The sequence below is a fragment of the Dasypus novemcinctus genome, chromosome 5 (assembly GCF_030445035.2).
Source record: "Dasypus novemcinctus isolate mDasNov1 chromosome 5, mDasNov1.1.hap2, whole genome shotgun sequence".
Taxonomy (NCBI): domain Eukaryota; kingdom Metazoa; phylum Chordata; class Mammalia; order Cingulata; family Dasypodidae; genus Dasypus; species Dasypus novemcinctus.
In genome coordinates this window covers 81,240,128-81,256,610 of record NC_080677.1, presented here as the reverse complement: position 1 = coordinate 81,256,610, position 16,483 = coordinate 81,240,128, and positions in this window count along the sequence as shown.

Below are 16,483 nucleotides of genomic sequence, written 5' to 3'. Positions count from 1 at the left end.
AAATAAAGTGAGTGTACTGAATGAAAAGCTGAGGGTTCATCTGTGCAGAATTGGTTAAAAGGTTGTTTGTTAACCTTTGGAAATGAATAGAAATGGTGAAAGCACAGCATACTGTTTGTAACTAGCAGAGTTATTATATGGGTATGAGTGATTGAAAGGGAAAATCTAAGGACATGCATATTACTAGAAGGAAAGCTAAAAAATGTAATGTGGGACTGTCTAACATGGTTAAACCTCATGTAAAATATAAATATGGGAAATAGTGTCTATATGACTGTTTTTACAAAATATAAATACAAATAAACTAGTGAGATGGAAACAATAGCAACTATTTACAGCAGGGGAAGCATAGAGAGATCGAGAAGTGGTGAGGATTTTTTAAAAAAATAATCATTATTATGTTGGAGTAATGAAAATGCTCTAATAATGATTGAAGTAATGAATGAAGCACTATGATTATACCTAATACCATCGATTGTACACTTTGGATGATTTATGCTTTATTAATATGTATCAATAAAACTGATTTGTTTTTTTGAAAAAAGAAACATAAATAGAGCCTGAGAGACCTGTGGAACACCATTAAAGATACCATTATATGCATTATGGGAGTTCTGAAAAAGAAGAGAGAAAGAGGCAGAAGGGACATTCAAGGAAATAATGGCAGAAAACTTCCCAAATTTAACAAAAGACAAGAATATACACATTCAAGGAGCCAAGTGGGCCCAAAACAGGATTAACTCAAAGAGAACCATGCCCAGACACATTGTTTTCAAACTTTCAAATGCCAAGGACAAGGAGAGAGTTCTGAAAGCTGCAAGAGAAAGCACATGTTATGTACAAAGAAGCCTCAATAAGATAAAGTGCTCATCAGAAACCATAGAGTCAAAAAGGTAGTGGAACAAAATATTTAAAGTGCTGAAAGAAAACAATTTTTAGCCAAGAATTTATATCCAGGAAGAATCTTTTAAAAAATCAGGGATATATTAAGAATTCCCAGATAAACAGAAGCTGAGTGTTTTCATCACCTCACCACAAGACTTGCCATCCAAGCAATGCTAAAGAAACTTCCACCGATTGAAAAGAAAGCACACTAGAAGTGGGTTAAAGCAGCATAAAAAAGTAAAGATCTCCAATAAAGCTAACCATGTGGGTACTTTAAAATGCCAGTACTATTGTGTCATATTTTTTTACATAGCTCTACTTTGTAATTCATAAAGATTCTAAATTCAAAGGCACAAGTAGGTTGGAAGTCAAAGCCTGGAAAATAATACTCCATGCAAATTGTAACTAAGAGAATGCTGGTGTAGCTATACTAATGCCAAATAAAACAGACTTTAAGCAAAAAACTGTTACAAGAAAAAAGGACACCATATACTGATAAATGGGTCAATTCAACAAGAATATATATAACAGCTATGTATATATGCACCTATCAGCAGAGCCCCAAAATATATAAAGCTATAAAGTTTTGACAGTTTGAAGGGAGAAATAGATGGTTCTATAATATAGTAGGAGGCTTCCATACACAACTTTAAATAATGCATAAAACATCTGGAAAGAAGATTTAAAAAAAGAAGACTTGAATAATACTATAAACCAACTAAACTGAACAGACCTCTATAGAACATTTCAACTAACAAGAGCAGAATACACATTTATTTCTAGTGTATATGTGTCATTCACCAGGACTGACCATATGTTAGGCCACAAAACAAGTTCTTATAAATGTTAAAATACTGAAATCACACAATATATCTTTTCCAGCCACAATTGAATAAAGTTAGAAATCAATAACAGAGGGAGAACTTGAAAACTCACAAACATGATAATTAAACTACATACTCTTTAACAGTCAATCAGTGAAGAAATCACAAGGGAAAATATGAAATATCTTGAGGCAAATGAAAATGAAAACACAACCTACCAATATTTATAGGATACAGCAAAGGCAGTGCTGAGAGGGAAATTCATAGCTCTAAATATGTACAATAAGAAGAAAGATCCCAAATCAGGGAACTAACCTCACAACTGGAGAAACTAGAAAAAAGTTCAGACTAAACCCAAAGTAAGCAGAAGGAATGAAGACAAATGAACATGAACCTTGCTCAAACTCTTCCAAAAAACTGAAGGGAAGAGAACATTTCCTAACTCATTCTATGAGGCCAACATCACCCTCATAACAAACACAGATAAAATTACACATTAATATCCCTAATGAAGATAGATGTAAAAATCCTCAACAAAATATTAGCAAACAGAATCCAACAGCACATTAAAAGAACTATACCCTAAGGAAATGAGGTGGTGCAATTGATAGGGAACTTCTCTCCACCTCAGGGGTCTCTAGGATCAAATCCTGGTGAAACCTAGAGGAGAGAAAATGAGAAGAGAATAACACAGACAGCAAAAACAGCAGAGTGGGAAAAGGGGAAGGGGGAAAATAAATAAGTCTTATTAAAAAAAAAAAAAAGAATTATACACCGTGCTCAGTTGGGATTTATCCCAGGTAAGCAAGGTGGGTCAACATAAAAAAATAATGTAACACCCCACACTAATATAATAAAAGGGGGAAAACACATGATCAGTTGATGCAGAAAAAGTATATCACAAAATCCAGCACCCCCTCCTCAATAAAAATATTCAGAAAATTAGGAATAGAAGGGAACATCCTTAACAGGATAAAGGGATCTATGAAAAACACATAGCTAACATCATACTCAATGGTAAAATCTTTTCCCATAAGATCAGGAACTAGATAAGATGCCCATCATTATTCAACATATTACCGTTCTAACCAGAGCAATTAGGCGGAAAAAAAAAGAAATAAAAGGCATCCAAATTAGAAAGGAAGAAGCAAAATTTCCTCTATTTGCAGATGACAAGATTGTGTTTATAGAAAATCCTAAAAATCCCCAACAAATCTACTAGAACTATTAAACTAGTTCAGTCAAGTAGCAGGATACAAGATCAATAAGCAAAATCAGAGGTATTTCTGCACAGCAGTAATGAATAGTATAAAGGTGAAATCAAGAAAAAAAATCCATTTACAATAGCAACTAAAATCAAATATCTAGAAATAAATGTAACATAAGAATGTAAAGGACTTGTACATGGAAAACTATAGAATATTGCTGAAAGAAAACAAGACCTAAATAGATGGAAGGAAATTCAAAGATCATGGAGTATAACACTAAATATTGTTAAGATATGAATTCTATACAAAGCAATTTAAATTCAACATAATCTCAATCAAAGGTCTAACAACCTTCTTTGCAGAAATGGAAAAGCTAATCATCAAATTTATACAGAAAGATGAAGGCCTCAAATAGCCAAAATCATCTTGAAAAAGAGGAACAAAGTTGAAGGGCTCACAATTCCCAATTTTAGAACTTATTACAAACCCACAGTAATCAAAACAGCATTGTACTGGTCCAAGAACAGACATATACGCAAATAAGCCCTCATATCTATGGCCAATTGATTTTTGACAAGGGTGCCAAATCCACTCAATAGAGAAAGAACAGTCTCTTCAATAAATGGTGCTTGAACAACTGGATGCCATACACAAAAGGATGAGGGTAGAACCCTACCTCACACCATATCCAGAAATTAACTCAAAAAGGATCAAGGATCTATATATATGAAAATGAACCTATGAAACCCCCAAAAGAAAACATTAGAAAACAACTTTGGGAACTTGTGTTAAGCAACTGTTTCTTCAACCTTACACCTGAAAGAACAAGCAACAAAAGAAAAGTGGATAATGGGACTTCATCAAAATTAAAGACCTTTGATGCACAGAAGTTTTTAATAAGAAAATAAAAGGTCCACCTACAGAATAGGAGAAAACAATTGAATACTGTGGGGATTTGGAGCTTATGTACCTCAGAAAAACATGTTTTTAAACTTAATCCATTCCTGTATGTGTGAACCCATTCTAAGTAGGACTTTTTAATGAGGTTACTTCAGTTAAGGTGTGGCCCAGCTGAGTGAGGATGGGTCTTAATTCTATTATTGTAGGCCTTACAGGAAATGGCCCAGAGAAAGAGAAAAGCCCACAGGGAGCATCTAGAAGCTATAAAGTAAATGGAACTAAGAAGTCAGGAGAGGCTGCCATATGCATTGCCATGTGACACAAAAGCCAAGGTCCAGGAATTGCCAGCAGCCAGCCCCAGAATGCCACAGTCTTCTGAGAGAAAGTATTGCCTTGATGACACCTCAATTTTGGACTTTAGTCTCAAAACCATGTGCCAATGAATTCCCATTGTTTAAGCCAACTCATTGCACTTTATTTGATTTGGAATAAAATACTAAAACTGGTTTTGGTACCAGAAAGTGGAGTGCTGTCATTTCAAATACCTAAAATGTGGAAATGGCTTTGAAATTGGGTAATGGGGGCAGAAGTTGGAAGAATTGTAAGGTGACAGATAGAAAAAAACTAAATTGCACTGATGGCAGAAATATGGGTATTAAAGGTACTTTAAGTGATACCTTAGAAGAAAATGATGAATGTGTTATTGGAAACTGGAGTGTAGCAGTTTGATATAATTGATGAATTCCAAAAAGAAATATTGGATTATGCTTGTAATCTGATCTGTACCTGGGTCATGATTGAGTTATGATTAGGGCATTGAGTCACCACCCCTTGATGGGTGGGAACTCACAGATAAAAACCACGACAAGGAACAGGGTTGGGGGCTTTTAATGTTGGAGTTTTGAATTTGGAGTTTTGTTGGCCTCCGCTGCTGCACTGCAGGCGGGTCACTGCAGGCGAGTCGCTGCCGGGGATCGGGCCTATGCCACGGCCTGACCGGGGCGGCAGCGGGCGGCTCAAGGCTTGGTGGGGACGCACGGTTCGATGGAGGAAAAACCACGGAGACGAGGTCTATGCGCAGGTCTGATTTTATTCGGGAAGTACATGGGGTTTTATAGTGTCATGGAGGTGGGGAGGTTGTGGGAGGGGCATGTCCGCGGGGCAGCTGAGGATTGGCTGCAGAGGCAAGGGCGGACCTGCGGTTTATGACGTAAGCCATTGATGGCAGAGGGGGTTGTTTCCGAGGTTGTGCCGGGGCGGATACGGGATGAGGGCGGTTGAAATGAGGCGGGGAGAACAGCGATCGGCTGGGAGGGGGAAGATAACAGTGGCTGGGAGGAGGGGCGGAGGGAGGCAGCAGCACAAACTGCTGCTGAGAAGGGCCATAATACAGGGAGGTTACGAGGAACAGGCGGGCAAAGTATAAGGAAGCGAAAGGCAGGGTGGGAGCAGGGGACAATTGCTCCCTCTTTCAAAAATAAGAACGCACAGGTTTTGTGGGATTGACATCTTGTAGGGAGGAAAGATGAGGGGGGTGAGAGGAGGGGAAATAGGAGAGAAAGGAACGAGGAGGGGTTACCGGCAGGGGGCGTGGGGGCACGAGGGGGGCGTGAGCAGAGGGGAGGGCGGCTGAAATGCCCGATTCCCCATGCGGAGGGCAGAGAACCTGTACCCGCAGCTCGAGGCGACCACGATGGGCCCTATCGATGGCCACCTCCTGCCACCTCCGTGAGCCACACCTGGGCGTGCCGGGCCTCCTCGGGAAGGGGATGGCTTTGGGAGAGGACTAGGACAGCTGTGGCCAAGAGCCTTTGCCGCTCTCGGTGCTGGCGAATGGACTTGTGGATACAGCAGGCGAGGCCTAGGAGGAGGAGGAGAAGGAGGAAAAGGAAGGCGTAGAGGAGGAGGCTGGAGGGTTGGAAAAGGGAGAGGAATTTTTGGAGCATGTCTCTAAGGAGGGAAGCTGAGAGGGTTGGGGGCTTGATGGATTCGAGGGTGAGGATGTGTTGCTGGAGGGAGTGGGTGTAGTTGAGGAAGGAGGTGTTGTAAGAGGAAAACATCCATTGGCGTAGTGCAAGGCGGGCGGTCACCGACGAGTTGACGGGGTGGGGGGTTAAGCAGAAGCTAGAGAGGGGCCAACGGGCATCACAGGTGGTGGTGGCTATGTCGTAGAGGGTGGCAACGTCAGCGGCGAGCAGGTCGATTTGCTGCTGTAGGTTGAATAAGGCTTGGTGGTGAAGGTAGTTGATGTTGCTTTGGTCGCCGAGGGCAAGGGCTGCTGCTGTGGATGCGTTGATGACGGCGGAGGCAGCGCCAGAAGAGACGGCAAGGGCCGCCGCCGCGGTGGTGGCGGCTGCGAGGGATGCGAGGACGGCAGCAGTAATGGCGGCTGTGATGCCAAAATCTCGGGGGTGGCGACAAAGGGGGAGATCTACCAGCTGGGGGGCAACCCAGTCGGGGGAGTCAAAGGGGAGCCACACAACACGGGGCTGCATCACCAGAAAGGCGGAAGGGAAGGAAGAGTTCCAGTGGTTTGCGAGGCTGCAGTTGGTGAGGGTGGATTCGGAAGGAGGGGGGCATAAAAGGAAATAGTAAGGGTGTCGAACGAACGGGGTGGAGGTGAAGGTGACGTTGGGGGGAGGGGTTGTAGGCGAGGAGACAGTATGGGTGATAACCGAGACATTGGCGTGGGAGACAAGGCAATTGGGGTGGCAGGTAAGGGCGTGGAGATCGAAGCAGGTGTGGGGGTTGCACAGGGACATGACGCTAAACATGCGGGGGACCAGGGGGGAAACTTGGAAGGGGTTTGCATAGCAGGGGGTAAGGTTGTGGGGGTCAGAGATGTTGCAGGGGGCTCCGTGGAAGAGGCCACCAATGCGAGACGTGGGGTAGAGGCAGGGGGTCCAAGGGAAAGTGGGAAGGCAGGCCGGCAGGGTGTCGGCGTGGCAGGGCTGGACAAGGGGCCGCATGAAGGGGTGGGAACTGGGCATGGGGGCGGAGTTGGTGGGGAAAAGCCAGGGACCTGTGACATTGAGAGCGGAGGCGTTGAAGGAGGAGTTGATGTTGAGGGGGGAGGTGGGGGAGAGGTCAAGAAGAGTGGCGTTGGTGAGAAAAAGGCAGGAGTTATTGCGGGGGTTTACGCACAGGGAAAGGTTGGTGACAAACTGCAAGGCGTCGAGGGAAATAGGGATGGAGACATTTGGCAACGACGAGGAGACAGGAAGGGCGAGGGGGTTGCAGCTTTCTGGGAGGAAGTCGCAGTTGGGGGAGTACATGGTGGGGAAGGTGGGGGAGTGAGGGGAGAGAAAGAGGAAACCAGGCGGTTGAAGAAGGGCGGCCCAAAGGGGCGTGGCCTGGGCTGAGGAGGCTAAGGAGAGCATAATGATGAGAAGGTGTAGGAGGGGGGGGTGGTAGGAGGGCGCGGGGCAGGGGAGGCGCGAGCACGACGGAGAAGCTGGAGAATTTGCTGCTCGATGGAGGCATCTTCGAGGGAGAGACGGCTCAAGCGGCGGACAAGAAGACGACGTCGACGTCGCTCGCGGCGGGAGAGAGCTGGCGTGGTCCCTGTGGGTGATGGCGCAGGAGGGGCAGACTCAGGCGGGCTCGACTGGGCGACTGGAGGCGTCATCTGCAATGACAAGAGGAGAAAAACCTCACGGGGGGGGTGAGGTGCGGAGAGGGGCCATCATTATGGCAGGGGGGAATCATCAGGGGGAAGGGGGTCGGGAGGTGGAAGGTCGGCAGGGCCGTGTGGAGTGAAGGGCTTAACAAGACGAGCAGGGATCCAGACAGGCTGGGGTGCAGATTCCGGGAAGACGCAGGCAAATCCTCGCCCTTGGGTGAGAAGGGGCGCTGGTCCGGTCCACTTGCTAGTGAGCGGGTCGCGCCAGAGGACGAGAGGGGCCGGAGTGGGCCGGTAAGAGGGCCCCCAGTGCTTGTGGACGGGCGAAAGCCCCTCAGAGTCAAAGGTCATCAGGTTGTGCTGGATGAGCACTTGCGTGACTGTTTCACGTGGGGTGAGGCAGGGTTGAGTCTCTCTAGTCTTCTGGACGAGGATCTTGAGGGTTTGGTGAATTCTTTCAACAAGTCCTTGGCCTTGCGGGTTGTATGCGATGCCGAAGTGGTGGGTGATGTTGTAGAGCTTCACAAACTCGGCAAAGGCGGCGCTGCAGTAGGCGGGGCCATTATCTGTCTTTATGTCCCAAGGGACTCCCATGAAGAGGATGGCTTCCCAGAGCGCTTGAGTGGCATACTTGGCAGACTCTCCTGGGAGGGCGACGGCGTAGCAGAGGTGCGAAAACGTATCGATGGCAACATGAAGGAACTTCCATCGGCCAAAGGAAGCGACATGTGTGACATCTAATTGCCATCTAGAGTTGGGCCGCAATCCGCGCGGGTTGACACCCTGGGGCTGGAGTGGCCCCAGGGGCAGCAAAGGTGCGCAGGAGCGGCACGCACACACCAGATGTTTGCATGTCTTGATGGGAAGTTCTGGGAGGAGTCGATGGAGGGTGGGCGCACCAAGATGGAAGCGCGCATGCAAGGTCTTTGCCTGGTTGATAATGTCTCCTACGGCAGCTGCGGGGCTAAGGGCATTGATGGAAGCACCTTGGGCGGCCTGGTCAGCGAGATGGTTGCCGTGAGCCAAGGGGCCTGGGAGGCCTGAGTGGCTCCTAACATGGGCAATGAACCAGGGTTGTCGCCGCCTCTCTAAGAGGAGTTGAAGGTCAGCTAAGGCCAGGTTGATGTCCCGGTTGCCGATGCTAGCAGGTGGCAGGAAGGCCGCAAAGGCAAGGATACGAGAGACCTGCAGGCAGTAGAGACTGTCCGTGAAGATATTTACTGGCTGGTCCTGGAGGTATTGGAGAGCCAGAGTGACGGCTTTCAATTCGGCCACTTGGACAGAGCTGCTATGTCGGCGGGTGTGGCAGAGGGGTTGTGTGGAGTTTGGCTTGTAGAGGACTATAGCAAGGCAGTGCTTGGAGGCGTCAGTGAAGGCGATGGCGGCGTTGGGGAGTGGCTTGGAGGACGGGAACGGGAAATGGTCAGGAGCTGCGACGGGGAGCGTGCTGAGGCCTTGTATGAGGCGGTGCTGGGGGAAGTGATTATTGAATGGGCCGGAGAATAGGAGGAACAGTGCCTGCATATCTATGGAGTCCTTTAGCAAGTGAGTGACCTGCTGAGTTGTAAGGGGCCAAATGATGACATCTGGATGACGCCCGTAATGGTGGGTGGAGCGCTCAACAAGGGCGATGGCGAGCTGCGCGAACAGGACGGATTGGGGGGTGATTTTGCGAAGCTTGCTTTTGGCTAAATGGACCCACAGGAGTGGACCGTCCTGCCAGATGAGGCCAGTGGGGGTCCCACGGGTGGGAAGGACGAGTCCTGCAAATGGCTTGTCTGGGTCTATTCGCTGGAGCAAGCAGTCCATTAGGGCAGAGTTGAGACAGCTCAGGGCGCACTGTGCTTCATACGACAGGGTGACCCTCTTTGTGGGTGCCTGTGATGGTGGGCCAGTGGTCTGAAGGAGCTGGAACAGAGGCTGCAGCTGATGTGTGGTGACTGGCAGCGACAGGCGCAGCCAGTTGAGCTGGCCACAAAGCTGTTGGAGATCATGGAGCGTCATGGTTTTGGGGACGTTTATAAGCGGTGCCATGGGCGTGACCATTTCCGAGATTTCAAAGCCCAAGAATTGAAACGGTGGGTGGAAAACGGCTTTCTCTATGTTGATCTGAAGACCGATATCTTTCAGATTGGAGAGAAGACTGGCAACTATAGCTTGTAGTTTTGGCTCGCTCGGATGGGCTACAAGGATGTCATCCATGTAATGCACGATAGTGGCCTCGGAGGTTAAGGGCTCAATAGCAGTAGCCACAAACAGCTGGCAGATGGCAGGGCTGTTCTTCATGCCTTGGGGGTGGACTTTCCACTGATACCGTTTGGCAGGCCGGTGGTGGTTGGGCTGGGGAACAGTAAAGGCGAACCGTGGGCGGTCATCCGGATGCAGGGGGATAGAGAAGAAGCAGTCCTTGATGTCGAGGACTGCCACATACCAATCTCGCGGAAAGGCTGATGGGTGAGGCATGCCGGGCTGAGGAGAGCCCATGGGTTTGATGTGCTTGTTAACCTCTCGCAGGTCGTGGAGGAGGCGTGGCTTGCCAGATTTTTTGATGATGAAAAAAATGGGAGTATTGTATGGACTGGTGGAGGGCTCAACATGGCCAGCACGGAGCTGCTCTTCCACGAGGTCCTGAAGAATAGCTAGTTTCGGGGCAGTCATAGGCCATTGCTCCACCCAAATGGGTTCCTCTGTGTCCCATTGCAGAGGAACGGGTGCTGGAGGTCGAACGCGAGCAACGGCCAAAACTATTGGGGGGGCAGCGATGGCTGCGAAGTAAAAAGAACGGCGCCTGACTGGTGAAGAATGTCGCGCCCCCAAAGGACTTGCTTGATATCCCTGAGAACCAGGGGACGGAAGAACCCTGACCGTCCATCGGTGTCATGCCAGGCAAGATCTTCAGCCGCCTGTTGCGAGGAGGACTGGCCTGTGGCGCCTACGATGACGGGTCTGGCTGTGAGTGGGAAGTCACGAGCTTGGGAGAGTGGGATGCAGGAGATTTCGGCGCCGGTGTCAAGAAGGCCGTCCATCCACTTTCCATTGACCTTGATGGTGAGGCGCAGCTGCGAAGCGGGCGACATGGGAACGGACCAGTGGATGCCTACGGGCGGGGCTGGCGCGGGGCGACTGGAGCCTCTTGGTGGCGGGGCTGAGGCTTGCCCCGCTGCCCGTTTAAAGGCTGTCTCGGAACACGGCAATCGCGAGCCCAATGATACCCTTTTCCACAGCGCGGGCAGGGGGTGGAGGGCGGCCGGGCGGCAGGAACAGGGCGCGGTGGTGGCACCATAGGCTGGACTACGGGTTGCGGCGGAGCCGGAAGGTTGGGGCACTCCCGAGCGAAGTGGCCCAATTCGCCGCAGCGGAAGCAGGTGTTGGTTGTTTGGACTGCCGCGACAATAGCCGCTGCAAGCGCAGATGCTTGCCCAGAAACTCCGGAGCATGCGAGGACCCAGTCTTGGAGCGGCTTGTCACGAAGGGGACGAATGATGGCTTTGCAAGCTGGGTTAGCCCCCTCCTGCAGGATGTCCTTAACGAAGGACTCGCGGGCTGCATTGCCGACGACTCGCCTCTCTGCAGCGGCCTGCACACGAGCTACGAACTCATTAAACGGCTCCTCGGGTTTTTGGAAAAGCTTCACGAGGGGCTCTGGGGCGGCCGCGGCGCACGAACGGAAGGCTCGAAAAACACAGTCACGGAGCTGGATGAAAAACCCAGGCGGGGTGGCAGTGTAGGCGCTGGGATCGCCGTAAGGGCCGAACCCGAGAAATGCGTTTGCAGGGTAATGCACACCCTGACGAGCATTGTCGGCAATCTGATTGTCGATCAGGACACCGAGATGGGCTCGCCAGTCAATGAATTCCCCGGGGGAGAGAACCGCTCGGGCTAGAGAGATCCAATCGTAAGGGATGCAGCGAGGGATGGTCATACGCTCGAGAAGGTCTTGGGCATGAGGGCTGGCAAGGCCATCCTCTTTTATCGCGTTGCGGAGCATTTGGATGTCTTTGGGAGAGAAGGGGACCCACGCTTGTGGGCTCTGCGGAGTGCGAGCGGGATTGAGGGGGAACATCTGAGCCAGAGGCGGAGTGGGGGAGGTGAGAAAGGCGGTGTCGTACGCTGGTGGAGAAGGATTCACGACGGTCCCGCTATTGCTGGAGCAGGCGGGATGCGAAGCGGGCCATGGAGGTGAGGCATGGGTGGTGCTACCGGGCGCCGGCTAGGAGGGCGCGGCGGCAACGGTGTTCCTGATTGGCCAAGATGGCGGCACGGTGACGTCACGCCTGACATCACTTCTGGCCTCAGGCCAAGATGGAGGAGTGGCCACGTCATTTCCAGGTAAAGGCCAAGATGGCACCGGAGGCTCTGCCGGTTTAGCCGAAAATGGCGATCGGCAGGCATCCGGGACGGGACCGGATGGCGACGAGACAGGAAGAGGTGGGTAAAGGCGGGAAGAGGGCGCCGAGGAAGAAGAAGGAGGAGGTGCGCCATGTTGGCATTGTTTGCAGGACGCAGTGGGGGGGGGAGAAGGCGGGGGGTCGCCATGTTGGTTGGGGTCCGGATCGGAGGCTGTGGGGGGATCCAGTTCGAGCGCGGCCTCTAGCTGGGCGGACAGAGAACGAGTATTGTCGTCTCCATCAGGATCGCAGGTGAGAGGGTGGCTAGGCTCACAGGCGAGAGCGGAGGCAGGGGAGGGCACACCTTGGAGACAGGCGCGGATAGCGACGAGGGTCGGGATAAGGCCGGGGGGAAACTGCTTGCGATCGTGCTCCATAGCGGACGTCACCCGCTGAATTAAACGTTCGTAGGTCTCTGGGCTCCAGAGAGCACAGGTGACGAGCCAAGGGTTAAAGGGTAGGAGAAGGTCCCAATACCGCTGTAGCTGATGGAGAGAGACCTTCACGTGGTGAGTCTCTAAGAGGGCAGCAAGCAGGCGGACTTGAGGAACCTGACGGGATGAGAGGGAGGCCCCCATCACGGCAGAGGGCTCAGGAGGGGGGTGAAGGGAGCAACGCCGGAGAGTCCCTACCTTGAGCGGCGGCACGGGAGGACGGCGATGGGTCCCATGCGAGGGGTCAGCAGCGGGCTGGCCAGACAAGGGGCCGTAGCTGGGGTCCCTGTTCAGGCGCCACCTGTTGGCCTCCGCTGCTGCACTGCAGGCGGGTCACTGCAGGCGAGTCGCTGCCGGGGATCGGGCCTACGCCACGGCCTGACCGGGGCGGCAGCGGGCGGCTCAAGGCTTGGTGGGGACGCACGGTTCGATGGAGGAAAAACCACGGAGACGAGGTCTATGCGCAGGTCTGATTTTATTCGGGAAGTACATGGGGTTTTATAGTGTCATGGAGGTGGGGAGGTTGTGGGAGGGGCATGTCCGCGGGGCAGCTGAGGATTGGCTGCAGAGGCAAGGGCGGACCTGCGGTTTATGACGTAAGCCATTGATGGCAGAGGGGGTTGTTTCCGAGGTTGTGCCGGGGCGGATACGGGATGAGGGCGGTTGAAATGAGGCGGGGAGAACAGCGATCGGCTGGGAGGGGGAAGATAACAGTGGCTGGGAGGAGGGGCGGAGGGAGGCAGCAGCACAAACTGCTGCTGAGAAGGGCCATAATACAGGGAGGTTACGAGGAACAGGCGGGCAAAGTATAAGGAAGCGAAAGGCAGGGTGGGAGCAGGGGACAGAGTTTGATGCTGAAGACTTAAGCTGGAGCCCCAGGAAGTAAGCTCACAGAGGAAAGACAGCCCCAGGAAGAAAGGAACCTTGAACCCAGAGAGAAGTAAGTCCCAGGAACTTAGGAACCCAGGAAGCCTGAACCCTCAGAGTCATAGGCAGCCATTTTGCTCCAAATAGACTTTGGTGAGGGAAGTAACTTAGGCTTTATGGCCTGGTATCTGTAAGCTCCTACCCCAAATAAATACCCTTTATAAAAACCAACCAATTTCTGGTATTTTGCATCAGCACCCCTTGGTTAGCTAATAGATGGAGGAAAGGCGATCCTTGTTTTAAGTGGCAGAAAACTTGGTGAAGTTGAGTTCTGCTATCAGTAGAACGGCAGAACTTGATGAAATTGGATATTTAGCTGAGGAGATTTTCAAGCTATGTGTGAAAAGTGCAGCCTGGTTTCTCCTTGTAGCTTATAGTAAAATGTAAAAGAAAAGGGATAAGCTGAGAATTGAATTCCTAAGTACAAAGAAACCAGAAATTGTTGGTTTGGAAAATTCTGTGCATATCCAGATAGTGGTGCTCTGAGACTTGGGCCAGAAGTGGCTCGATCAGGGACCTCTCTGAGCTTCCAGAAAGGGAGCCTCAGAGAATAGGGCTCCATGTGTGGATTTAACTGTATATGGATCCAGTCAGCCATTTCACTGGAAGTCAGGACCAGACAGGCAATTATACAGGAAGTATATGTTGAAGGTCCTTTGTCTGATGGTTTGGACCCCTGTGAACTGCACAAAAAGAAGACAAGGTTTTTTGCAAAATTTGTATGAGTGGAACTACTGCCAGCCTGGACTAAAAGGGGCAGAGAAGAGATTAACTGAATGAAGAATTTCCATCTATGCTTCAGCCAGCCAGCTTCTCCTGGGAAATTGACCAAAGAAATTCATTAGAGTTTGTGGCTTGCATCCTACCATATGAAATTTAGATTTGCCCATCTCCACAGTCACATGTGGAATTCCTGTAATAAATCTCATAATATTTACATTATATATACACATATATATACACCTACACATATATATACACACATCTATATATACCCTGTCCATTCTCTTTCCCTGGAGAACCCTCACTAATAGATATACCATATATCTGAAATGGGCTTAATAGTCAGTATATATAAAGAAACCCAATTTAACAACTCAAGATAAACACTCATTAAAAATGTGCAAAGACTTGAATAGACGTTTCTCCAAAGAAGATATTCACAGGGCCAGTAAGCACATGAAAAGATACCCAATATCACTAGCCATTAGGAAAATGCAAATCAAAACCTCAATGAGATACCATTTCACACTCACTAGAATGACTACTACTAAACAAAAGGAAAATAACATGAGTTAGACTGTGTAAAAACAGGAACACTCATTCATTGTTGGTGGGAATGTAAAATAGTGCAGTTATTGTGGAAAACAGATTAGTAGTCTGGTGGTTCCTCAGAAAGTTACATATAGAATTATCATATAACTTGGCCATCCCACTTCTAGGAATATTACCAAAAAGAATTGAAAGCAAGGACTCAATGTTCATAGAGGCATTATTCACAGTTGCCAAAAGTGGAAGTAACACATATGTCCATCAACAATGAATGGATAAACAAAATGTGGTCTATACATTCAATGGAATATTATTCAGCCATAAAAAGGAATAAAGTTGATACATGTGACAATATTGATGAACCTTGAAGACACCATGTTGAGTGAAATAAGACAGACACAAAAGGAGAGCTACTGTATGGTCTTCCTAATATGAACTACACACAATGAGTAAATTTCATGGAGGTGAACTCTAGAGAATAGGTTACTAGGAGATAAAATGTGAGTTGAGACTGGGAAGACAATATGATCTCACCTATATGAATTAATTTTAGAGTCAGAATCTAGAACCAGTCACCAGGGACTGGGTAGGGGATAGGGAATGCGGAGTTAATGCTCAATCAATATAGCTTCTCTGTTTGGGGTGATGGAAAAGTTTTGGTAATGGATGGTGGTGATGGTAGCGCAACATGTGAATATAATTAACACCACTGAATTGTATATGTGAAAGTGATTAAAATGGGAAATTTTAGGTTGAATAGAATACCAGAATTTAAAAAAATTTCAAAACCATACAAGTATACAACACAAAGATTGAATGTTAAACTATGGACTATAGTTAAAAGTAAAATTGTTTCATCAATTGTAAGAAAGGTATGCACTAATACCTCTCTCCTCTCTCACCCTCTCCTTCTCTCTCCCTCTCCTTTCCCTCTCTCTCTCTTTCTCTCTCTTTCTGTGTGTGTGTGGGGGGGGGGTGGTGGAGGGAGTTATATAGGAACTCTGTACTTCCTGCAGGATTTTTCTATAATTCTACAACTACTCTAAAAAAAAAAGGAGCATCAATGATGACTCAGTTTTCGAATTTGGGTGACCAGGAGAATGGTGGTAACATTCATAGGTTTGCCTATGACAGATGGCCATCCAAGTGGATGCATTTGGACAATAGTTGGCATGGGACCTTTAATCAGGAATAGCTGCTGGGCAGTGCTGGTAAGTTTTAAAGTGATGGCAATAGCATTTAAATTAACCTAAAACTTCCAGTACTGCACTGAAAGCAGTCTTTCCTTTTCTAGGTTTTTTCCCTTTCTCTTCCGTGGGGTTGGGTGAAAAGCTAACCTTTTGTTCTTTTCTTGGGTTTTTGTCTTTGAGAAAAAGGACCTACTAAGAGAATATTTGGTGCCTGCAGAACCTGAAGCATTTGTCTGGTGGGGGGAGGGGGGATGCACAAATTAGAATCAAATATCCAAGACCCCTTTTCTGTACATAGCCTTAGCTTGGGAGGCTGCCTGCGGGGTAGGTGGGGCTTTCAGAGAGCCACAGCAGACCAGTCAGTTTGGAAAAATAAATTAGTGAGAGGGGATAATGGAAGTGACTGTGCTGAGAGGTTATGGTACTGAGGAAAAAGAGGGAATTGGAGAAGAAAAGGTTGTGAATTGGACATAATTAAATAGAAAATTGATTGAATTTTTGTATCATGAGACCTTAAAAATTAGTTTACTTCTCTATAGCACAGTCTTCCTCTATAGTTTCTTGTTCTTCCTCTCATCCATACATAACTAAATTTTGTTGGTGGGCTATGAAGAAGAAAAACTGCTGCTGTTGCCTTTATTTTATTTTTTATTTTTTGAAGATTTATTTTTTATTTCTCTCCCCTTCCCCCACACCCCATTGTCTGCTCTCTCTGTCCATTCGCTGTGTGTTCTTCTTTGTCCACTTACATTCTAGTCAGCAGACAGGGAATCTTTATCTCTTTTTGTTGCATCATCTTGTTGCGTCAGCTCTCTACGTGTGCTGCACCACTC